The sequence below is a fragment of the Lissotriton vulgaris genome, chromosome 2_1 (assembly GCF_964263255.1).
Source record: "Lissotriton vulgaris chromosome 2_1, aLisVul1.2, whole genome shotgun sequence".
Lineage (NCBI taxonomy): Eukaryota > Metazoa > Chordata > Amphibia > Caudata > Salamandridae > Lissotriton > Lissotriton vulgaris.
In genome coordinates this window covers 405,076,290-405,101,315 of record NC_141687.1, presented here as the reverse complement: position 1 = coordinate 405,101,315, position 25,026 = coordinate 405,076,290, and the positions used below count along the sequence as shown (strand labels likewise).

The window sequence follows — 25,026 nt, the reverse complement described above, 5'->3', positions numbered from 1 at the left end:
TATAATATATGTAAGGGGCTACTTTATCCCAGTTTGAAAACTAAACGGGTACTCTTCATGTCAGAGCTGTCTGTTAAGCGCCATGAGACATTCGGGTGATATGTGCACTCAATAAATATCCCATGATTTGATTTGATTTGATATATAATGTGTGCTGAGTGAATAACAACTAAGAAGCACAATTAAAATGTTTGTTGCAGGAAGTGCAGTTTGCATATATGAGTGCCTTAAATCAGGTATACAAAGTTAACATATAAACAGGCCAGTAGTTCTCTAGTTCGAAACACTTGAAATTTCTCACAGCTATTCTAAATTGGTACTTAGTTGAAACATAGAACATCTAATCCATAAGTGAATAACTGTCCATTTGTTGTAATGCATCTTCTCTCCAGGTATTACGATAATACAGAATAGCAGTTATTATTCCCTCAAAGGTTGGCAAAATAAGCAATAAGACACTTATGGCTGTACATTAAAGCAGTTCCTAATAACATTACTACAGATTACAATGAATTTGTGCCCAGATTTCCTGCCACTTGTTGCTTCCTTAAACCTCTGATCCAAACATTGACCTTTTCAGTACTCTCTGAGCATCTTCAGCGAGATCATTCAAAAATGTATTTAACATGTAGTACGTAGTTCCAAAGGAAATACCTCCTGCTGCCAATGAACCAAGTAAAGGTATAAACCTCATCACTTCTTCGGCTGCTGTGGCAACAGCAAACACTGTGTAGCCAGCAAGCAATTTGATCAGCAAATCATTTGTAATTTCTTTACCAAGTTGTGACTTGATGACAGATTTCAGATCAGCCACAGGAATGTTTACCTTCCTGGCAAGTTTCTCTAGGGACTCATCATCCAGACCAAAGCTCTTGCAATATTTTAAAAGGCAGTTCTTCAATATTAAAAGGTCACATGCAAGGGATAGACCTGGGAGGGGAACAGCAGCCACAGCACAAGACACACTAGCTACCCTCCATAGCTCTTTCTTCATCATTTCTTTTTTCTTCTCCAATATCTTTATGGAGATGGTTGGTAGGGAGAGGAGCAAGGCATGTCGTTTGTGGGTTGGGAGCTCCTTCTCCAAGGTTTCCTCTAAGAGATGAAAGTCAAATTGATCAAGCTTAAAGCTTGACACATGGGTTCTCCACGCCAGCTTTCTTCAGGCATTCAGTGCAGTTGTTCCTGATCTCCTTCATGATCTTCTCCTCATCATAAGTAGACTTTCGACGTGTCTTAGATGACTCCAAATCCTGATCAACCTTTGATCGCACAAAGTAGAACTTTTTCCCCATGTTATGGATTTCACGGGCAAGGTTAGCATGGTTAGATTTAAAACGCTCTGTGGCAATGATTATGAAGAAATCGTAGCGCTCAAAACAAACTTGCTTCAGATACTCAGATGATCGGAAGGTTTCAGTTCCAATTCCTGGCAACATTCACATTTGGGTACAAAGGATGCCGAAAGGGAGTTGGTTCCATTGTTGTCTCTACTACACCAGTCACAGCTGAAAATTCTTCCTCATCCCCTAGGCCCCTTATAGCATTGACAAAAGTTGACTTCCCAGAACCGGACTCTCCAGTGATGGCGATGTCAAGCTCTGAATTGTCTATTGAATCCAAGGAATTCATGAAATGTGCAGCTGCTTCAGGAAGGTCACCTTCCTCTATGGCATTCTGGAACCTTTCAAGTTCCTCTCCAGAAATTATGTCAAAAGCCTCATGTTCATGAGCGGCATTGCTATTTGCCATCTCTAGTTACCTTTTTCTTCTCAAGTGCTTGATCAGCTAGCTCAGTCGTTCTGAAAAATAGAACAAAAACATATTTACTGTTAGCTGTGGCATTTGCTTTAGCCTAACAATCTACAAAGGCATGGCCACAGATACACAGTGTTGAACATATAATTGTGAACTTATAGAGTAGAAAAGAAATCATTTACCATGAACATGTAAAAGAAAGTTTCTAGACAGCAACATAAGGCAGTTATAATCACTAACGTATTAGGCAGTTGGAGAATTGCAGCATTTATTTAAAAGTTTATTTTATCGCTTCTAATGTGGGTGTAGTCACTTCTTTCAGGCCCGATGGCTGCAATATTGGGTGTCAACTATTTAGACGGGCCTCTGGACTGATGCATAAGTTCACATTTGTTGGTTCCAGGTCTTGTAAAAGCAGCCGTAATTTCTGAGAGCTACTACTTTTCAGAGCACAAAAACGTTATAGGTGGAATGTTTTAATTAATCTCATACAATAATTACTAGCATTCCAGTCCATCATTTTTGTGCCCGCATTCCACCTTAGGCAGGACCCAGCCATAGAGAAATCCGCCTTGGTCCTGCTCCATTAGAAACATTTCAGCATAACCTGCTGAGTCAGGTCTCCCATTATTGGGAAAACAATCAATATTTGTTTTGTCAAAGTTTTCCTCTATGCCCTTGTTGTGTCCTCCGTTGCCTGTTTTTGTCACCCTCTCCAGTTGCTGCTGCCCCTGCCGCCTCCCCCCTCACAGCTGCGCTTCTCGCCCCCCTTACCCATTTAATGGCGGCCGCTGCTCAGGCGTGTGATCAAGACCTCTGACTTCCGGGTGAGGGACTCTGCCCTCTGCCCCAGCTGCTCCGCTGTTGTGCCGCTGCACTCTCACCTTTACAGTGAGTAAGGGTTCGAGACCTGTTCCACTCGTTTTTTGGCTGGTGAGCGTTTTCAATAATAACTGTGCCTGTATAGGTTTTCTGCCTATTGTGTTATTTTTTTGTCAAAGCATGTCTCTTCTGTGCCCTTGTTGTGTCCTCCGTTGCCCTTTTTCATCGCCCTCTCCAGTCGCTGCTCCTCCCACGGCCCCTTTCCCCTGCTGACCGCGACCAGCGCCAGGGACCCTGGTTCTCTGACCACCCTTCAGTGCGACTCAGCTGCCCTACTCGCACTCAACCATGAAAGGAACAACAAATGCAAGCTATCCACACCGAGCACCACCCACTGCCAGTACTCCTGGCGTCTCTGCCACCAGTCCTTCACCACTGTACGCACCCACACGGCCACCGCCCATACGCTGAATGCCAACACCTCCGAAGCCCGGAGGTGCATCCTCCTCAACGTGCACTCCCTACACAGACACGCCGTGGAGATCTGGGTCCTCCTCGACACCATCTCGCCAGACGTCGCCTTCTTCACAGAAACTTGGACCAACTCCACCTCCTCCCCGACATCGTCACTGCCATCCTGGATGGACACAAGATCCAGAGGAAGGGCCATCCCAACCGCCCAGGAAGAGGACTTGCCATCGCATACAAGAGCCCCCTCCGACTCACAACCTCCAGCTTGAGCCACAGCCCACCCACCACGGAACACCTCCATTTCCAGATCCAGACCAGCCCCAGAACGACCCTAAGAAGCACCCTCGCCTACAGACCAACTACGTTCACCACTTTCATCACCGCAGGACACACCCTCGACCCCATCTTCACAGGAGGTTACAACATCCGCTTTAGCCACACCACGCAACCCCCATGGACAGACCACCACTGCGTACACTTCCACGTCTACAAACCCAAGAAACTGTAGCAAATCACTGAGGAGCAGCTAAACTCCACCCTCAATCGTGATGCCCCCGCCGGCCCGACCGACGCCAACCTTGCAGCCAAATAACTCCACAGATGGATCTCCAACTGCGCGCACGAACTCGCACCCCTCTGCAACCCCGACAGACAATGCCCCAGGAAGAACACATGGTTCACCGCCGACCTCCAACAATCCAAACGCACCTGCAGACGTCTCGAGAAGAAATGGAGAAACAGCAAATCCTCGGAAGACGGCACCTCCTACAAAAGCGCAATGACAGACTACCACCAACGCATCAAATCCACCAAAAGGACCTTCATCCAGAACAAGATCCTCGCCAATACCAGCAACTCCAAGGAACACTTCAGCATCATCCAGGAATTCATCAAAACCCCCAGCGAAACCACAGACATCCCCCCTCACAGGAATTCTCCAACAAGCTCGGATACTACTTCCATCTGAAGATCAAGGGCCCCTACGACAATTTCAACGACCAGACACCTGACTCCGAAACCACCCCATCCTCTGGGAACGCCAGCCAGTCCACCTTCTCCTCACGGACCCCAGTAACCAACGAAGACACTACATCGACCATGAAAGGCATCCACTCAGGAGCCCCATTGGACATCTGCCTCCTGAACATCTTCCACAGAACATCGCTCCCAAACTACGACGCACCATCAACACCACCTTCGAACCCGGCATCTTTCCTGATGACTGGAAACGCGCAGAAGTCAGACCCCCTACTCAAGAAGCACTCAGCAGATCCCACGGACCTAAAAAACTACCGACACATTCAACTAACGGAATTCATCGAAGAGAACTCCATCCTCGACCCCTCCCAATCCGGATTCCGCAGCTACCACAGCACTGAGACCATTCTACTTGCCGCTACAGACGACATATGCACCCTCCTCGACCAGGGACACACCGCAGCCCTGATCCCTCTTGACCTCTCTGCAGCCTTCGTCACTGTCTCCCACTGCACACGCACCACCAGACTCAATGAATCAGGCATACAGGGAACCACCCTCGACTGGCTCTGCGCCTTCCTCGCTGGTAGAACACACAAAATCAGACTTCCACCCTTCCTCTCCGAACCCAGGGAAATCAACTGTGAAGTACCCCAAAGATCGACGCTCAGCCCCACACTCTTCAACATCTACATGGCCCTCCTCGCCTCAATCGCCAGACAGCACGGCATCAGCTTAGTATCCTACGCCAACAACACCCAGCTCATCATGTCCCTCACCTAGGACCCCATCACCACCACACTCAGCTTCCAGGAAGGAATGAAAGACATTGCATCCTGGATGAGCAGCAGCTGCCCGGAGCTCATCTCAGAGAAGACAGAGGTTCTTGTCCTCGGACCCTCCCCCTGTGCATGGGACAACTCCTGGTGGTCCACCACCCTCGGCAGCCCATCCGCCCCCATGACCACGCCCGAAACCTCAGCATCATACTCGACTCCTCCTTCTCCATGACCGACAGGTCAACGCCGTCGCCTCCACCTGCTTCAACAACCTCCCCATCCTCCGAAATACCTTCAAATGGATATCTCCAGAATCAAGAAAGACCGTCACCAAAGCACTCATAACCAGCAGATTGGACTACGGAAACGTCCTCTACACCGGGATCAACAAGGCACTGCTCTACAAACTCCAGACCATACAGAACACCGCAGCCAGACCCGTCCTCGGCATCCCTCAACACAAACACTTCACCCAGCACTTGCAAGACCTCCACTGGCTCCCCGTTGAGAAGAGAGTAACTGTCAAGATACCCACGCCTCAAATGCCCCCACAATACCTGACCCCAATACCTCAATGACAGAATCTCCTTCCACGTAGCCAAGAGGAACCTCCGATCCGCCGACCTCGCCGAACCCGCGTACATCAGCAGAGCAAGAACGGGTGGAAGAACTTTCTCCTACATCGCTGCCGAGACCTGGAACCAACTGCTGATCAACATCAGACAAGCCCAAACCCTGTACATCATCAAGAAGACCCTCAAGACCTGGCTCTTCGACTGAGTAGCCTGCTTTAAAAACTCCTCGATTGATTGAATCAACCCCATGCCAGTTGGGCCTCATAAGTAGGGTACACATAGTCCAATCTCACAGTGATCACATGAATCATGACTGAGGATATGTATCACACTTACAACATTGCACTGAGAATAATAAAAAGTGATGGGGGGCAGTTTTCTGACAGGGTCTGCATAGGATGAAACATGTTTGGGGTTGCTTGTGGTCCTGTCTCACAGAAGGCAGTATGGAACTAATAAATAGACTAAGCGGAAAGTGGCTGTGGAGGGTTTGGACAACAAGTGATAGGGTGCTAGAGCATCTGCAACTTTATATCCCGAGAATCAGACATAAAAGAAAGACTCTAAAATACCCAGATAATGAATATGTGATGAGTTTGTTCTCAGCCACACCATAATGAGACTTCAGCTCATACTGACTGGTCTAGAATTGTGTTATAATAGCAGTAGTCTCTGACCAAATCTTTTTTTTAAAAAAATATTATACAGTTTGGTAAATGCAACAGAACTAGTACTTCCAGCCAAATAAATTTGATGTGTATAACTAACTGGGTCTCATTATAAATAAAAAGGTGTCCTAGAGACCCTTCATAACACAACGGAAACTATCATGACGGGCTTGTCAAAATTCAGTCATCAGTTGGGGCATTGCTCATTGCAACACATGTTATAGGCACACAAAGCAAATGTCCTGCCATTTTTAGGTCTCAGCTAGACAGCACATGTTCTGTCTCTTCAAGACATATACAGCTAGATTCATCAAGCGAAATGCGCTCGCAAAAAGGTCAGATTCTGAGAATCTGGCCCTTTGCGAGTGCAATTTTTGCATTTGGGATTCATCATCCCAAATGCAAAAATCGCTAATAAAGAATTCGCAAATTTGCAAGGATTAGCATTGAAGGAATCTCTATTAAAGATTCCTTAAATGCTATTCATGAAACATTACCCGCTATTTACCACGAAGTCAAACCTCGTGGTAAATAGCGAAAACTTAGAAAAATGCATTTAAATGCATTTTTCTAAGTTGCATGTTTCACACACACACATGTCCTTTGGACATGTGTGTGCACAACATCAGTGTAAATTCACATTTCAGGGGTGCTACAGGGTGTTATTTCAGGGGTGCTACAGGGTGTCCTTTGGACACCCCTGCACCCTTGAAATCGCAATTTCATTTTGCGAATCGCTATTTGCGATTAGCAAATTGCGAGTGTCTTCCCATTCGATCCTATGGGCCTCTAGGCCCATAGGAATGAATGGGGTGATATTCCTTAATTGCAACTCGCTATTTGCGAGTCGCAATTAAGGAATAATTAGAAATCGCTATTTCTTGAGTGATTTCTTGATGAATAGCATTTTGCTATTCCTTAATAGCGAATCGGTAAATTTCGCCATTAAGGAATCGCAAAATGTGTTCTTCATGAATCTGGGTGTTTGTTTTCAATCAGTAGGCTTACTGCCTGGCCATAGCCTACCATTGGTAAGCTTCAGCGTCACTCTTGTTTGCTTTGTTGCCATTCGTCATGGTTTGCAGGAGTCATGTCTTGTCTCCTATCCGTGTTGCTGCTTTGCCCTTTCAACCCGCTGCCCACCACTCTTTCTTATCTACCCACCCTCCCCCCACCCCTGACCTCTATCGTGCTCCGCTTTCCCCGCTTGTCTGCCTTTTATTACACTTATCGCTGCGTGATTTAAAATAGATCAGCTGAAGTGAACCAGCACTTCTGCAGCCGTGCGCAGCGCTGGCACACAGCATGTTAGAAATATTGGGAATGCAACTTTGAACAAGCACTAGGCATCTCACCGGCTGAGACTCCAGAACTCTCCAGTGGCGTAACAAAACTTGAGGGGGCCCCGTGCAAAGCACATGGGCCCCCCCCCCCTGCAAAGCACATGGCGCGGCCCACCCAGGGGCCCACCATGTACCACTTTACCCTACCACCCAGAAATCTAGCATACTTTGATTTGAAACCTCCAACATTTAAATGAAATGCCTCTATATTGTCAAGATATGTTAATGTTAGTCCACTTGCCCACCAGACTTTTTCCATACATTTTTCTGCTTGGGACTGCGCGTCTTTCTCCCCGGGTGCGTTTGAAAAGGGCTATGCTGTGTGTGATTGTGCATATTTGGTTTGTTAACACAAATAAAATGTCACGTTCATGAAACAACCATATTTTGACACAAACTCCCCTAAACACACCCCGTTTTACTGGCAACCAAGCCCAGCAGAAACAGCCTACTTGGCATATAAATCCACACAGAACGCAGCACAGTAATGGAGATTAAGTAAACACACAGGATGAATGGGCACCTGAAAACACGGTAACTTGCTGCGTAAGGCTTGTCTCTGGTACCCTCTAAAGTATAGAGATTGGTCCCACAGAGGGAATAGACAAGTGAGCGCGGAAACTAGATCATGGATATGATTGCTATTATTAGGAGTGGGCGGGGCCTAGTTGTTAGCGGTGACCATAGAGTGTGGGATTTGGCTAGGTTTTTGAATGGATGTGCCAAAGGTTTGTCTTGGCAGACGTTTTATTATAAGTCCCAACAGTTTCACTGCATCTGGGCTTGCAACACAAGTCACACTGTAGCTGGCCTTGCTGTTGAGCTGGCACTGCCAACCACAGTGAGTGTGTGACATTGTGCAGGGCATGCCATGCTGCTCGGAGGATGGAGGGGAGTCAGTGGGCTGCAAGACGTGCCAGATGTGCTACCATGAGCAATCAGAAGTGATAGGTAGGTAAAGGCATGCGTGTATTGACTGGATGAAGAGAAGGGTGAAAGGAAAGAGGGCACTGGCTGCGGTGTGAGTTTGTACATTTGTGAGTCTTTGCGCGAGTGCGCTTTTGTAATGTTTTCTACGTGTGAGCGTAAGGAAGAACATGTGATTGTGTATGTGTACCTCAGTCTGGCCTTATCCTTCTGAGTGGCTACTGTGGCTATATCCCTAGAATCTTGGCTAATTGTGAGCATCCATGAAATGAAAAGCCCATACCAGCATAGCACGCATAGTTAAATGGTGGCGACCCCTGGCATAATTCCTATGTATGTTTAATCGTGGAGGTCATTCTGGTCATTTGAGGGTACCCATGGCGTGATGGTGAACTCTCTAGATGCCCACTCCTCTTTCTTTAAGTTTAGTGAGGAGCTTCCAGTTACCGGGTGTCACTGTAGGACATTGGAACGTAAGGTGTGGCAAAAAATACAGGAAGCTTCTCATCCAGGGACTGGTGCTATCCCGCCTGGACTACAGCAACCTGGTCTATCTAGGAGCCCCTGAGTCCACCATCACGAAACTCCAGCGGACACAGAACGCGGCGGCACGTATGCTTACCAACACCCCTTCCAGAACGTCCGCCAAGCCAGCCCTCAAAGCCCTGCACTGGCTCCCAGTGCACCAAAGGGTGCAATTCAAAGCAATGTGTACAACACACAAGCTTTACAACGGATCTGGTCCAGCGATTCTTAGTAATATGATCACTCCATACACAGCAACCAGATCCCTACGATCTCAGAATGAGAACCTTGTCTGCACCCCCAGATTCAAAAGAACCCGTACAGGAGGTCGACAATTCTCCGTTCAAGCGGCTAAGGGCTGGAACGCACTCCCTCGCTCCCTCAGACTAGAACCCAACTACCTGATTTTCCGCAAAAGACTAAAGACTCACCTGTTCCCTAAATAATACCCTTCTGTTGCTCTCCCCTCCCGTTCTTCCCCTCAACAGGATTTCAAGTCACATAGCGCGGGGATGCCCTTGGGTCACCAGGCGCTTTAGAAATCGCTAAATAAAATAATAATAATAATAAAATTATTGCAATTCAGCTAAATACCTGTCTAGGAAGTTGTTAAATGATCATAAAAAAACTGGTAAAGAATCATTCGGACATTCTTCTATGCTTCGAAAATTGTGGAAGCAAAACATTCTAATCCAGATGTTTTTGATATTGTTAAAAATCGTCTGCCCTCAAATCTACCCCCTGCCTGGTTGTCCCCTCTTTGAGTATTAATGATGCCGTAGCCTTTATTTTTTCAGATTTATTTTACTGTTGATGTCAAAGCAGTTTACCCGCCTCAGCATGCTGACCAGCTGTTGAGGGTGTAATTTTTCAGCAAGATTTCTATCTATCTCTGTACTCTGTTGTAGCCGTTTCTGATCTGGCCAAAAGCATCAAATCGGGCTCTGTGAATGTCCCACCATTGCGCACATCCTTCATAACTTGCTTCATATCGTTTCAGCGCTTTGTAATCACTCTTTTAGCGCCAGCTACTATTCCTGCATCTCGGAAGGAAGCAACGGAAGTTTCTATACTGAAAAAAAAACAGCTGACCTGACCCTAATTTTAAAAGTAACTTTAGGACAAGACCCTCACTGGCAGCTAAAATAAGTAAAAACAATATTTGTAAATGTATGTTGTGTACTTGATTGTGGATGAGATTGTGTTTGTGTGAGAGAGAGTTTGTGTTTGCGAGTGCGTGTATATGCGAGCATATGTTTGTGTGAAAGTGAGTGTGTCAAAGTCATTGACAGGGTGAATTTTTTGGCGAGAGAGCCAATCATATTCAGAAATGTCATCACACTATTCCAGAAAATAGCCGATAAATACGCATAAGGTTTTCTGAATATGACAGCAATTCATCAAGCCTCGGTTCAAGAAGGCCCGATTATGGATGTTCTCTTTCATCGTACCGGCGGAACCTTCTGGTAGCACTAGCAATCAATCCAATCATGATAAGGTGATCGAGCAGGAGGGGGGGGGGCTAAGACTGCCAAGGAGCAGGCAGGGAGATGAGACACACTATGTTTACTTAAGGTTTATTGCCGGTCCGGTCGGGCCCCACCATGATGCCCTCCCTCCCTGATACCACCAGTCCAAACTAATTACCAACCCACCACCGCCACGCATACTCTGACGGTCCTCGCCCCCACCCACGAACTATTCCTCCTGCCTACTTGGCTCGGACCGTCGGATGCAGAGTTGCAGACTCACTCACCTGACCTGGCTGAGGGCTGGGCCTGGCCTGCAGCTGAGCTCAGAGTTAGGCCGGCGCCAGCACCGCGGGACAGGCAGAAGGAAGGGGCTGAGCTAGTGCAGCGTAAGGCTAGCCAGGTAGGTGCAGGGGGCAATTTAAATTATTATTAAATAGGGATGAAACAATGCCCGGTGGCCGGCCGGAGACGGACTTTCTCGGACAGTTCTGATCTGCTGCGTAGGAGCGTGGCTGGTCTTCACTTCTTGGATGCCACAGCCACGGCGTAGGCGCATTTTTAATTACGTGTGCGCTCAATGCCCCACCCTGTACAATGCGCATACGCAACACCTCCTTCAAGGCGGCGGCAAGTAAACAAGTACGCGCGGCGCCACGCCTGCGCGTACCAGGCTGTCCCGTCATTTGATTTAATATAAAGAGTGCCTCAGGGGGGCCCGCGCAGCATTTAAGAGCCTCAGCCGGGGCCCGCACACCATTTACAAGAGCCTCAGGGGCCCCGAGCGGCATTTATAAGAGCCTCATGGACCCCAGCGGGGGCCCGTGCTGCATTTATAAGACCCCACCCCATTTATAAGAGCCTCAGGGGCCCCAGCCGGGGCCCCGCGCACAATTTCTGAAGACGAGCCTCACCATTTAATGTATTAAATTCAGAGGCCGGGCGTGTAGTGCGCAGCGCGCCACCAACCGTTAAAAATCATAATCGAACAGTGTGTAAGTCAAGTGAGGGGGCTGGCCCGGGGCCCCCTGGAGAGCAACGCGGGGGAGCTGCGAGGGCCTGTGTTTCGCCCCTGGAACTGTCCCGGTATTTACCAGCTCACATTGCTCTCTGTACGAAGCTACACAAAATCAGTCGTTCTAGGTCACTGCTCTTTCAGTAGACGTAATTTCTAATAAAGAGTATACTACACCGCCATCTGGTGGCTGCAGGCACCTGTGAACTTTACAAATACATTGAGCCTAAGGAAAATACTGGAAAATGCCCAGTAAAAAAAAGATTTTGCAGAGAAATGTAACAAGCACACCTCTCCATCCCCCAAACAAAACAAAAAATGTTGACCAAAAGAAGTTGAAGAAAAGTGAAAATGTAAAATCTGATAAACAGTCTGCTGGGTCAATGCAGATGAGCAACCATTTAAGCAAAAACTCAGTTTTTTTTATCAACACACAGCAAAAGGACCTCTATTCAGGTCTGTAGTGGTTTGTCATAAACCGTATCAATTATATTCTTTGGAACTATAGTTCAATAAATAAGACAGTACTGTGCCATCTTTTCTAACAATATTTCAATGACCAAAGTAGTACTAATCTTTCTCTGTAGGACTGCAGTGCTTTGTACTGTACAGTACCATCTCCCCTCAGCTGGTCTATATCTCAAAGACAGAATGTACTGAAGTTCCTTGCAGGGACTGCATTGTTATAAATAGACAGTACCAAAATGTACGTTTTGTTGCTACTGCAAGGGGTGTACCTGGTTTGTTTGCAGGAGTTGTGACAGGCTGAATTACGTTTTATTTACCTCAAAAATCCACTAGAGTCTCCTGAAGTACAAGAAGCTCTGGAGTCGATAGAGATTGAGCCTCAAGCCCTATCGGACCACTCCGCGGTTTGTATGGAGCTGCCTCTCCCGAGGGATGAAACCCAGGCTCAACCCTGGAGACTACGGAAGACTCTCCTTGATATCAAAAGAAACACATGGGGAGTGGATAGGTACTGCTCAGCACGAGCAGTGGAGGGGAATACACCCTCCCAAAGTCAAGTTAACAAACATAGGGATCCACCTTCAGATATATATGTACGCCAAATCTTCCCAGACTAAGTATGCCTTCCTACAGTGGTGGAAAGTGCACATAAGTTGTTTAAATACCCCTCACACACCAAAAGGGCCCTTAGTGTCATGCTTCATCATAGGGGTCTTCCCGCCCCTCTACGGGACGGGGCGTGCTACTACCTACGCCTACGTGGGCGCACTGTTGTTGTGCGACAGCTATGTGTCGTGTAGGAGTGTGAGTGGAAGGGTCAGGAGTGAATGGGAAAGTTAATTAAAAATACCTGGCTCTTAGGTCAAAAAACTTTAATATACCTTAGAGCTGGTATTATTAAAAAGTGGGGAAGGAGGTATATTTGCCAAATGAGCTGTGCCTCCTATGTCTGCCGACATGTTTCGAAGCCCCCCCCCCCTTAGATTCTTCAGGAACATAAGGATCCATTCCTACACTCACTTGTTATCGTGGTGTACGATCTATTAATCCTAATCCTAATGGTGGTATGTGTCAAGTGTAAAAAATGTGGTGCAAGTTCATTTACTGCACTAAGTCATAAAGCCTCACTAGGTCATTGTAGTCGTTAACTTGACAGTTATAGGGATAGTTCCGTAGCTGCGGGGAGGCCGCACAAGGCGGGACAGTGTCCCAGGAGTAATTGCTTATACAGGCACCCCTCCCACCCATTCTAGGCTCATGGTGCATTATCCCTATAACGAAAAGTAATTACATTTGGTGGCGATTCTAAAATGCAATTTGTTGTTTGTAGCTGATTATAAAATTACTTGTCCGCGAGTTAACTTGAACTGTGTAGCAGAAACTGTTCAAAGTCTTTCATAATTAAGATGGGAGTGTATTTTGGGCGAACTTAGATTGCCACCACAAAGCCAGTGCACAAAGCACCACACTGGTAACAACGACATACAGAACATAACATGGGTAAGCACACACCAGACCCTGGTTAGATTCACTCTCAAACAGGTTCTACGTGCAAGTCAGGAGCGGAGTGAGCGCAAAATGTACTGCTTCAATCACCAGGTCAAAGAACACTAACCATGGCAATGATCCCTGCTAATAAAGGAAATCACGAGTGCCAATTATGCATCCTATCCAGTCCATGAGGGTTGTGCTACATACCGGGATTGCGACGCAAATGCGGAGCATGTCATGTTCCAGCATTGAATCATGGGCAATGTGGCAGGAGTATAGGACGCACCACAGTTATGCAAGGAATGTCTGAAATCACAGTCAAAGCAAGCTTCTGTGGTGTTTACACAAATGGTGATTACAGGGCAAGAAAACAGTCAATGATGCTAACACGATGGGTATTAAACATCATTATTAGTATTTTGCAGCCAGGATCCATGGGAAATGCAGTACTCATGCCACAAGATATGCGCAAAGCGCGTTGTTGTCGGCAATGAAAACGCGCTGAAAGTTAAAGAAAATAAGCGTGTTGTTGTCGAGCAATGAAAAGGTGCTGAAAGTTTTTTTTTAAAAGCGTGTTGTTGTCGGACAATGAAAACGCGCTGAAAGTAAAAACAAAAAGCGTGTTGCCGGGCAATGAAAACGCGCTGAAATAAAAAAAAAAACAATGAATACGTGTGAGAGAGCGGGGGTGCAGGAGGTGAGCCCGAGAGTGGTGCTTGGGTGCGTGCGCAGTCTGCTAATTTTCAAGCACTGCACTCGTGCTTGTGATGCGCCCCTGCTCGCCCCCGCAAGGTGGATGCTGCCACAAGCACGAGTGTGTACTTCCAAAAAGAGCAGAGCGATGGCTAAAGATCCTTCTATGCACATGTGCGCTGCATAGGCGAGACCTAAAAAGGAAGGGTTGTTGATGCAAGAACGTAAATACAAACACTTATAGTGGGCTGTATGTGTATAAGTGCATGCAATATTATATATGGTCCTTCCAGATCTGCTACCACATGGAGTCGATGAACTGGGGCATTCTGCCTCACGAGGATGGCTACTCCTCAGATGTATGATGAGTATATGGCCTTATATTTGTGCATGATCTATTTAGCGTCAGTTTGCAAAAGGCTTATATCTATGTCTTGTCGCTGTAGATATGCTAGTATAGATCTCGGTTTAAGGAAATGATGGAGACCTCTAACATTCCACGTCATTAGTTTAATGACTCTCATTGCTTTGTCGTAGCATATATTCCTTGGGTGTTGCATGCATGCGTCCAACGCACCAGGCCATAGTTGCCAATAACAACCTCGCATAGCCCTAGAATGTGCCTTTTGTTTTCCTGACTTGCACTTCTCCTTTGCCACCTCAACTTGCCAGATAACCTTGCATACACCTTCCCCAACCCCACCAACTTCAATTTACATTTACGTTAAACAATGAGTAGCGGAGGCTAAACAGCCTCCAAATAGTGCACCTTATGCATGCATTTTTCCATACACATCCTGAACATGGGACAACCATCTTCAACTGAACAAAAATTCCCTGTTTTACTTGAGTGGGTGCCGGGATTCAGGTTATATCCTAGTAGTCATGTGGGACTGGTGGCAGGCGTGAACTATTGCATGCAGTCCGCATCATTGTACTTCTGTCCAATGTATAGTTCGTCGCAATGTGAAGTTGAATGTAGACCACTCAATTTGTATCTACTGCATTTGTACCTCTGTAGATCTGCTTCTAGGATCATGGTTGTCATAGGTGTCAACTATAGCCCAAGTGGCGAGTCACAGTGAGCATTGTGCCGTCATTATCATATAGTGTGTCCATGTTGTTATGCAAGAGGTTTTGCTCTAGGTGACAGAAAGCGTCCACCAGAGAGAGCTTGAAAACAAAATGTGTTTTTTAATTTTTTAGGAGCTGTAATATGGTGAGGTTTAGTAGGCTGTATTGTATCCCTTCTTTCTACAAAGTCCACTTTATTGGTGGAATTCTCTTTCTGCCATCTCTGTACAGCAATTGTACATTCTGGATATATGGGTATGTTATTGTCACCAAATTCCATGCCCCTGTGCTCTCTAGCCAACTTGAGCACTGCATCTTGGTATTTTAAAACTGAACAGACATGTTATGCTTGGGGGGACTGGAGTCCTGGGTGGAGTAAATGAGTTATCTCCTAAGAGATATGTCAGTATTTTGTCAAGGGCCAGTTTTGGATATATCTGCTGCACCCAAAATCAGAAAATTGTTATGTCACAATCTAGCTTTAAGCTCTTTAGTTTTTGCTTTGATCATTTCCAGCACTCTTTCCATCTGCAGTAGTTTTCCATTGTGCCCTTTTGTTGTTCCTTTGGTATCAGACGTTAGATGCTTAAGCTGTTCTATACAATCATTGTGTATTTCTACTCTCTCTTTCATTTGGTCTAATCAATCTATAAGGCTAATCTATCTTCTCAAAGCTTTGTCTCATGTTGAACAGTAAGTGTCTGAGGGATGAGTGTTTGTCAGTGGCTGGGCCTTGTTTCTCAGTGGCTGCATCCTCAAGAACAGTTAGAGAGGTTGCACTTTTAGTTTCAAATGATAACTGATGGAGTTTCATATTTTTCCCCATGGTCAGTGTGTGTTGTGCCAGAGGTCTGGGTGCTGCACTGGATCCTAGTTGTTCCCAGGCCTCCTTTGGGGTCACGAAGGTTCAGAAGTGTTGGAATTATGGCTGGCGATCAGTCCTCTGTACTAATCTTGCCAGCTGCTTGTGTACTGCAGCTGCGATGAACATGCCTGAACTCATGCACCCACGCACTCATAACTAGCAGAATGGACTATGGAAACACCCTCTATGCCGTAATCAACAAATCCCTGCTATGCAAACTATAGACCTTCCACAACACAGCGGCCAGACTCGTCCTCGGCATCGCACGACATGAGCACATCACCCAACACCTGCAAGACCTCCACTGGCTCCCCTTCGTGACGAGATTAACCTTCAAGCTACTCAACCATGCCTAAAAATCACTCAGCAACACCGGACACAAATACGTCAACGAAAGAGTGTCCTTCCACGTACCCAAGAGAAACCTTTGCTCCGCTGACCTCGCCCTAGCAGAAACCCTGTGCATCCACAGACCCAGAGCGGGTGAAAGAGCCTTCTCCTACATCCCGGCTAAGGCCTGGAACGAGCTCCCGGTCAACATCAGACGCTCCCCTACTCTGCACACCTTCAGGAAGAGCCTCAGGACCTGTCTTTACAGCTGACCCGGAGCTGCGCCCCCACTACCCCAAGTGCCTTGAGACCCTTACAGCTGAGTAGTGCGCTTTAAACCCCCTGATTGAATGATGCCTACCTGCACTTCCCGATGGGGTAATTTGGGTGGAACAGAACCAGCCACTTCTCCTTTTGGGGGGGGGGGGGCACAAGCAGATCTGCCTGGCTTTACTGGTGTTGAGGGTGGCCACTGCATGGCTGTCTGGAAGTGGTGCAATATTTAGTCTGTCTCCCCACCTTAAGCACATGTTTAGAATACGCCATGTCCACAGTCTCAGACAACCCTCAGCACAATATACAAGTGGTGCAATGTTTAGTCTGTCTCCCCACCTTAAGCACGTTTAGAATATTCAACGTTCACAGTCTCAGACAACCCTCAGCACAACATACAAGTGGTGCAATGTTTAGTCTGTCTCCCCACCTTAAGCACATGATTAGAATATGCAATGTTTACAGTCTTTGATGGCCCTAACTAAACATATGATAGAAACAATGCAACAATGACAGCGGTACGATTTACCGCCCGGTGCTGACCCCTAATGGAAATGGGTGTGGTCATGACGGAACGGTTCCGTCATGAGCACAGCTCAACCGATGCTCATGACGGAACTGTTCCGTCATGCGCATGGAAGGGGTTAACCACGAAACAAGAGTGCAGTATTTATTCCATCTGATAACCCTAAGCACGAGATACAAATCGTGCAATGTTTACAGTCTGGGTGTCTGAGCAGACCTAAGCACATGGTACGAACAGTACACTGTTTACAGTCTGTGACTGGCAGCCGTACACATGTGATACGAACAGTTCACTGTTTACAGTCTATGAGCGACAGTCATAATCAAGTGATACAAATAGCGCAATCTTTACAGGCTGCAATCCCAATCCCAAGCACATGGTACAAATAGTGCAGTGTTTACGGTCTGGGTGTCTGATTCTCCTAAGCACATGGTACGAACAGTACACTCTTTACAGTCTGTGACTAACAGCCATACGCATGTGATACGAACAGTGCAATGTTTACAGTCTATGATCGACAGTCATAATCAAGTGATACAAATAGTGCAATGTTTACAGTCCGGGTGTATGAACAATCCTAAACACATGATTCGAACAGTGCAATGTTTACAGTCTGTGACCTACAGCCATAATCATGTGACACAAATAGTGCATTGTTTACAGTCTGGGTTGCATTACTTAGCCAGCGTATCCATTTCAAAGAGTCAATGTATTTTGATGAATGTTGTTCCATTCTGTAGATGGCAGCAGCAGCTGTGCCATTAAATATGCTACCACAAGTCATTAACGTCTTCTGGGAAGGCATTTTCTTTCCTTGTTTTACAGTAAAAAAAAGCAGGATGAATGGGAAAGAGAACAGAAAGTTGAGCAAGCTCACTTAAAAAAATATATATATATATATATATTTATTTGTGTAAAGACTGCATTCCTCAGACTTTCTGACCAACCATAGCACATACTGCCAACTATTTAAAAAACCTGTTTGTGTAAAGATTAAATGGCTCTGACTTTGTAATAACCATAGCACATACTGCCAACATGTCTTTTTATATGCCTTTGTGTAAAGACTGGATGCCTCTGATTTTCTAACTAGCCATAGCACATACTGCCAGTGGGCATTGTTTTAGGTCAAGCCTGGTCAGCGCATGCGCTGCTGGCTGTGCAAAGCATGGTGCATTCAGGTATGGCCTTGAAGCTCCACCCACTCTCCGCACATATTTTTCATTGGCTTGTGTCATTGTCCTTTGTAAATGTTCGCTTCTGATTTGTTAATAGGGTTTCTAGTCCCTCCTTAGTACCGCCTTGTGTACATTTATAACCTCCCATGAGAACTAACCCTTTCATTTCTGTAGTTTCACATATGTTTTCTTTACAGTGTGTCAACACAATTTTCTTTAATGATTTTCCCCTATCGCACAACACAGGTGGCGTGCTGCGCTAGTTACCAGAATTTTACAATATTGAAGAAAGAGACTTCGGCGAACTGCAACAGAAGAAAAAAAAGTTGCAGCTCGCGCACGTTTATTTTTTCAAAACTGTTAGCTTTAGTAAGCAGCATACCACATATGACGTGTTGTCCTGCTTACCAAAACCTTACAATGTTGAAAAAATAGACTGCCGCGAGCTGCGCCTTTCTTTTTATCAGTGCGGCTCACAGCATCTGACTGCTCCTTCTGCCCGTTCACTCCTTCTGCAATAGGAAGCAATGCAAGAGGTCTCGCAGTTGTGAGAGCTAACCTATTGGCATTGTAAAAACAAACACATAAATAAAATGCATTGTCACTTACAATGCTAATACCTTAAACTCTCGCAAATGCTAGTTTTGATATATTTTGTGCTGTTTTGTATTACGCAAACTCGACACAAAGAATATTTTTGGAAGGACTATTCATTTCACAAAGTCACATTTGTTTATTAGGAACAGGGATATTAAGTGATTTGCCTAAAATCACAAGATGTTGAGCCAACATCAGGACTCAAACTTGGATCTGTAGTTCCAAATTCGGCTGTGCCTTAGCTCACACACAGTGAGTAGAGCTGCTCTGTGGCATAGGAAGAACCTGGCGCAGAAAAAACACCTTGGAGTCTTCATTCTGAAATGTATGGTAATATAGCTCAGTAGCTTCTAAGAGCTGACAAAAATCTGGTTGCATGTTAAAATTCTGGCAGGGCCTGCTCCGCCTTTAAACCCTCTGAGAGGACAGATGAATGCTGTTGATAATGAATTTCCCATGAGGTGTTGTTGTAAATAAAATGCGCGTCCCAATCAACAGCGATCATTTAACCACATAATGGATTCTATGAATTGTGTTTTTCGTTCTCTTCAATGGCGCACTTCCAGATTGAAGTAGATTCACTTATAATAAATTGATATTTATTGATATTATGCTAAAATAAACTAAAAAAATCTGCAAAATTCGAAATTCTTTCCTTGCATGTTCGTGTATGCATGTTTACATTTTTTTTTATTTGTGGTTGCACACATAGAAGGTAGTGAAGGGGAAATTACAAATTCATGCTATAGTTGGGAAGAGGTCTGGAATGTTGCGTGACTGGCACATTTGGTCTGTACTTTCTTTTAGACAAGGTCACTTAGCATTCTGGGCTGTTTTTGGCCCCTCCTAAGGCATTATGTTGCACAAAGTGAGTATTTTCTGAAGTTTATCTTACTTCAAGGACTTACTTGCTTTCTTATATTCACAATAATTGTGCCAGTCAAAGTGTCACACATATGGTATTAATGTCACGCATAACGACACTGAAAATATCGAAGTGTCACACTTAAGCAAACTGAAACCTTGGCAGCTATGCTGCAGAGCCCGTGCCACAGTCCACGACGCCGGGAAAACCACTTTGCTGTGAGCCGCTCTTGCCTGTTGTGTCGGAGCGCGTGGCAACTGGCGCTCTGACCGTGATTATTAATGAGTGGGCGGGGTGCGCGGTTGTGAGCAAGGCCGCAAAAGAAAAGACAGGACACGTTCGATGTGTGCACCGCGACAGGGCCGGCTCTAGGCTCATGGTGGCCCTGTGCAGGGAGCGTAGGTGGGGGCCCCGGAAGAGGGGGTCCGGACGGGGCGGAGCTCAGGAAGGTATTTTAATAATACGTCCAGAAAAGTCGTTAGATGATTGACCAGTACCTGCGGCTGCTCCTACCTGCCAAACAAGCCAGGATCCACAAAGACAAATCCAACATCTGTAGATATGAAGTTTGTGTGCTGCCAACATAGTCAGATCCAAGAACGAAGACCAAGCTGCTTATGTGCCATGGGCAGAAATAAAAATGTCAATCCTTGCTTGAAGTGGTGTCTGGTGTATTTACAGTTGGTGTGTAACTTGTCACTCGCTGTGAAACACTAGAAATATTTATGCCAGGACATCAAGGCAGGCTCTGGTGATGCTCATGCCACTATAACTCTGAATGCCTGATGTGCACCCAGCAATACCCCTTCTACATTTGTGGGATCCAGTAAAGATCTGTATTCTCTACTAAACTGTTGTCTTGTATTGTCAGTGGCTCTTATTGCACAGCTTCTCTCCAGCGGTTCTACAGCCTAACCGCAGGTCCTTGCTCTTCTTGGTGTTAATTCTTAGCGGAGCCATGTAACCTGATTTCTAGAGGTCCATAGCTGTCCTTTTAATTATAGGCAGCTGCAGCAGGCGTTTGCAGCAGTTTTAGATCTTCTAAGAGTTTTTCTTTGCTCAAATTGGTCTAATTTCTTATATTTATGTTTCCTCATCTTCATTGCTTGATTTTTGCTCGCAAGAAAGTGTCAAATGTTACTCATAACGACACTGAAATTATGAACATGTCAAACATAGCAATCTGAAACCTTGGCAGCTATGGATGGCACATGTCATCATGTCATTTGCTGACTGCCTAACTTGGTTAGTCCCCCCCACTTCTTTTTAATAGGACTTGTGCCCACTGCCCTGCCACTCACCAAAGATCCTTACCTCCCCTTGTGACAACTGTTTAGCTCTTACCTTCCTCAGGCTCCAGTATGCCACAGTGGTGGCAAGGACTCTACCGAAGGGGTTGGTTCTGCTGCAGCCTGCAGCAAATCGCCCAGCACTGCCACTGCCCCAGACTCGACTCATAACTGCCAAGATTTCAGATTGGTATGTGTGACATTTTCATAATTTTAGTGTAATTATGAGTAACATTTCAATGACTATGAATGACAGTTCCCCCCAAGCAAAATCAAGCAATGAAGGCGAGGGAAACATATAAATATCAGAAATTACTCCCATTTGAGCAAAGAGAAACTCTGACAGCTGCAAAACACCAGAAAGGAAGGGAACTTAGATGTGCCAGCAGCGGTGGAGAGAAGCAGCGCCATATCTTATGAACATGGTACTAAGGGGCAAATTCACATGCCGAAATGTAGCATTAAACAAACATTGCTAATGCCTCGCTCCGCCATTCTGAAAATGTAGGGATGCACCGTATTCACAAGAATGCGGTGCACCCCTGTGTTTCCCCAGGCGCTGGTGCTAAATCTAGCTACCTAGCGCCAACACAGGCAAACTTGAGCCATTGTGCAAGGGTGTCTACATTGGTGGGATTCAATGTCTGTTTATGTGCAGGAATGTGTCCCTTCCTACACATAAACAAATCGTGATTTGTAACTTCATTATGCAGCATACATAGAAGTTGCAAATTGTCATTTTCTTTAAATGATTCATGGTGTTTTGCTGTTTCTATATGTGTTGCACAATGCAGTGTGAAATGGGGTCTAATTTACTAGATGGCTTTAAGCCAAGTTCAGTGGTTTAATGCCACCTCAACTAAGGGTTTATCGTCACAGGAATGTTGGAAAAAGTGACATTCCTGGGGCCATAAGGGCTTGTAAATATGCCCCTATGTTCCTCTCTCCCTTTGATTCAGCGTTTGTTACGTCAAAAATTTGTAATTTTTCCCCTTTGTACATGTTTCTGTCCCGGAAAACGTTTAATCTTGCAAATGTGTACTTGCCCAGATACCTCCCTGCTGCCAAAGCCATGACTGCTTTATTGCTATGCCATTCTCAGTGCTACATCCACTCACAGGCGCGTTCTGCACCCCCACCACCTACCACCGTCCCCTCAGCTTGCCTTCCCAGATCTCTCCACCAGTCGTTATTTCTCATAGTGCTCTTGGGGCGCCAGGCGCTAATATTGTTCAATGTAATCGACAATGCTAATTTAACATTCACAGCCCGAAAGTACAGCAAGCCTGCCCCTCGGGAGTCCTCTTTTAAACCAAGGTGCAGGTTTAAATTCGCCTCAAATGTATTTTTCTCTAACACGGTTTATCAAGGCAGCTCTGCAGTGTTGCACTGGAAGAAAAATAGACCCAGGCCTGAAAATAAAAAGTTGCCCCTATAGTAAATCAGAAAGCTAAAAAATTCTCAAAAGTTATGCAAATTGGGACACTTTTAAAGTTGGTAATACACGCTGTGTGTTCTGCAAGATATGGAGGACTCCAACTATTTGTGCTTTCTGAAGACCATGTTTATCAGGGAAATCAACAGTAAAAACTGGCCCACAAGACAATAAAACAGGACACAAACATAAAAAGACAGCCCACACACGGACCAATCATACCAGACCATTGGGCACTGCCAGATTGCCCTATGTGCAGGGCCACTGAAATTGTGCTATTGTGCGGCCGCAGCAACTTTTCCATAATTTTAGGTTTGCCATGTTTGCCACACAGTCCATCATCTTCCGCATAATCTGCAGATTTTAACAAAAAAAAATTCTTGCTTAAATGATTCAAAAGCTACTAAAATGTTGCAGCGTAGTGAAAGGCCCTTTACAAAGCAGGACTGGCCACCTTGCTCTTGTGAATTGCTATATTTGGGTACTAAACTGGTACTAATGAGGTGCAACCAATGCCTAGACAGTGTTGCCAATTTTAAAAACTAAAGAAGTAATGAAGTAATACTATTACAAAATGTGCCGCATAAAGCTTTATAATTTGCCATGCCGCAGAATTTACTCAACCTTGCCGCATAATTTGGCCCTCTCCTGCCACCCACACAATTTAAGTGGCCCTGCCTATAGGCCAGTCCGATCTTGCAGCTATGAAATATTGACTCAAGTTCTGCCTCGGGTAGAATTGTGAGATCCCCCCCAGCGTACCCTTAATCAATATGCTGGTGGTAAATTACAAAATTGGCACTGTAGCCAACTGTGCACATTATACGCGATTGAGTATACTAAAATAAAAACCCTTTGGCAGCACTTGGGCTTAATGCTTGAAACTAGAATACAGAAGAATAGGCCCTCGAGGACTCACAGTAGCTGCATGGTACTGACTACAGAGAAGTGTCGGTACTCTAATTACTACTGCACCTCTGCCGAGAATTGCAGGTACTCTCACTTGCAGAGGGCACTCAGTACCTGCTCATTTAAAGCACTGCTTTTGCAGGTATCCCGAGGTGTCTGCCTCGTTGACTGCCCCTCCTGTAGGCGTCTGCCCGCACCCAGGACCGAACCTTCCCAGCTCCCTTCACACACCCCTGCCGCCCTCTGAGCAAGTTTCGCTCTTGAGGAGGCAGGGTACTTTTCCTCCACCTTCCCAGAGCACTAGTCCAGATTTTTTACCCCACTATCAATAGGCTGGTGGCACTTACTTGGGCAGAGTCTGGAGGATTGTGGCGGTGGCACTATAGCTGCCAAGGGTTCAGATTGCTATGAGTGACGTTTTCATAATTTCAGTGTAATTAGGAGTGACATTCAGCTATGGGTGACACTTTTTTTGGCAGGCAAAATCAAGCAACGGAGGCAAGGAAACCATATATCAGAAATTACACTCATGAGCCCTCTAAAAGTAAATTAAATGAGTGACACAACTTTGCAGACGGACTAGTGACTGCTGAGTTTAGTGTGCCCTCGATCTCTGCCTGAATCGGAGCACTGCACGCATCAGATCTCGGCCCGTGTGCAGAAGGCCTCAAATTGTCCAGCAGTTAGTGCGCTGCCTTTTGCCTGCAGGCCTTTACTGTCTGTGTAGGTTAGTTCTGTGTGTAACTGGGTGACGCTGTATGTATGCAGGAGACTTGCATTGTATAGCTGTGTGCAGCAGGCCTTAGTAGATAGCATGCCTCTGGCCTTATCTGTCAGACTCGGCCTATATGCAGCTGGATGTCTGCAGCCTACATGCAGTGCACCCCGGCCTCAAACTGTCTGTGTGCAGCACGCCTCAGATTTGGCATCAAAGCCTATGGCTCAGACTCTGCATGCACAGACTCCTGTCTGACTGTTATTATTATTATTATTATTATTATTGGGACATTTGTAGAGCGCTGCGATTACGCACACCGGCGTGTCCACGCGCTGAAAGTGGGAGAGGCAGAAAAACAGGGGACACAAAAAACTGCGCGGGCCGTTATTTAGTATAAAGAAATGTTTTTAGTTTCGCTCGGAAGCTAGCCTCCTCTGGATCCAGGCGCAAGTCCGCAGGCAGTTTATTCCAGTTAGCAGCCGCTAGGCATCTGAAGGACCTGCCTCCCATGCGGGCCTTCTTAATTCTAGGAATCTTCAGTAGGCCGCCCCCCGTGGATCTCAGCGCACGTGTAGGTTTGTACACTTCGATCAGTTTGGTCAGAGGGTCGGGTGCCCTGCCATTCAAGATGCGATGACAGGTGCAGAGGGCTTTATACTCCACTCTTCTCCTCACAGGGAGCCAGTGTAGCTGCTGGAGGGCCGCCTTAGAAGGCGCCCTTTTAGGCAGTCTGAGAATCAGACGCGCTGCCGCATTCTGCAGCACTTGCAGGCGCGCCATACTTTTTTCTGGAGCCCCCAGGTACAGCAGGTTCCCATAATCCGACCTAGCTGTCACCAGGGCATGGACCAGGGTTTGACGGGCTTCAATCGGGAGTAAGTCCAGGACTTTCCTCAACTTCTTCAGAATCCCGAAGCAGACTCCTACCACCCGATTAATCTGGGGGCCGAATGTAAGACCCGCGTCAAACCACACCCCCAGGTTG

At 46.1% G+C, this 25,026-nt stretch overlaps 1 protein-coding gene and 1 pseudogene across 3 annotated transcripts in view; one reads left to right on the top strand and one right to left on the bottom strand.

Moving 5' to 3' along the window:
* Nucleotides 1-408: 408 nt before the first annotated feature.
* LOC147730472 (interferon-inducible GTPase 5-like) lies at nt 409-10,729 on the bottom strand (annotated as a pseudogene). The gene is made up of 2 exons (XR_015308384.1): nt 10,603-10,729; nt 409-1,802 (listed from the first exon to the last, which is right to left on the bottom strand). The product of XR_015308384.1 is annotated as an interferon-inducible GTPase 5-like (transcript).
* LOC147730471 (alpha-aspartyl dipeptidase-like) overlaps nt 10,570-25,026 on the top strand; it is a 198,099-nt gene continuing 183,642 nt past the window's right edge. The window contains exon 1 of one of the 2 annotated variants that reach the window (XM_086955279.1): nt 10,570-10,718. The gene's annotated coding sequence lies outside the window, so the exon portion shown is untranslated. The remainder of the gene's footprint in view (nt 10,719-25,026) is intronic. The other variant, XM_086955278.1, reaches the window with a different exon arrangement.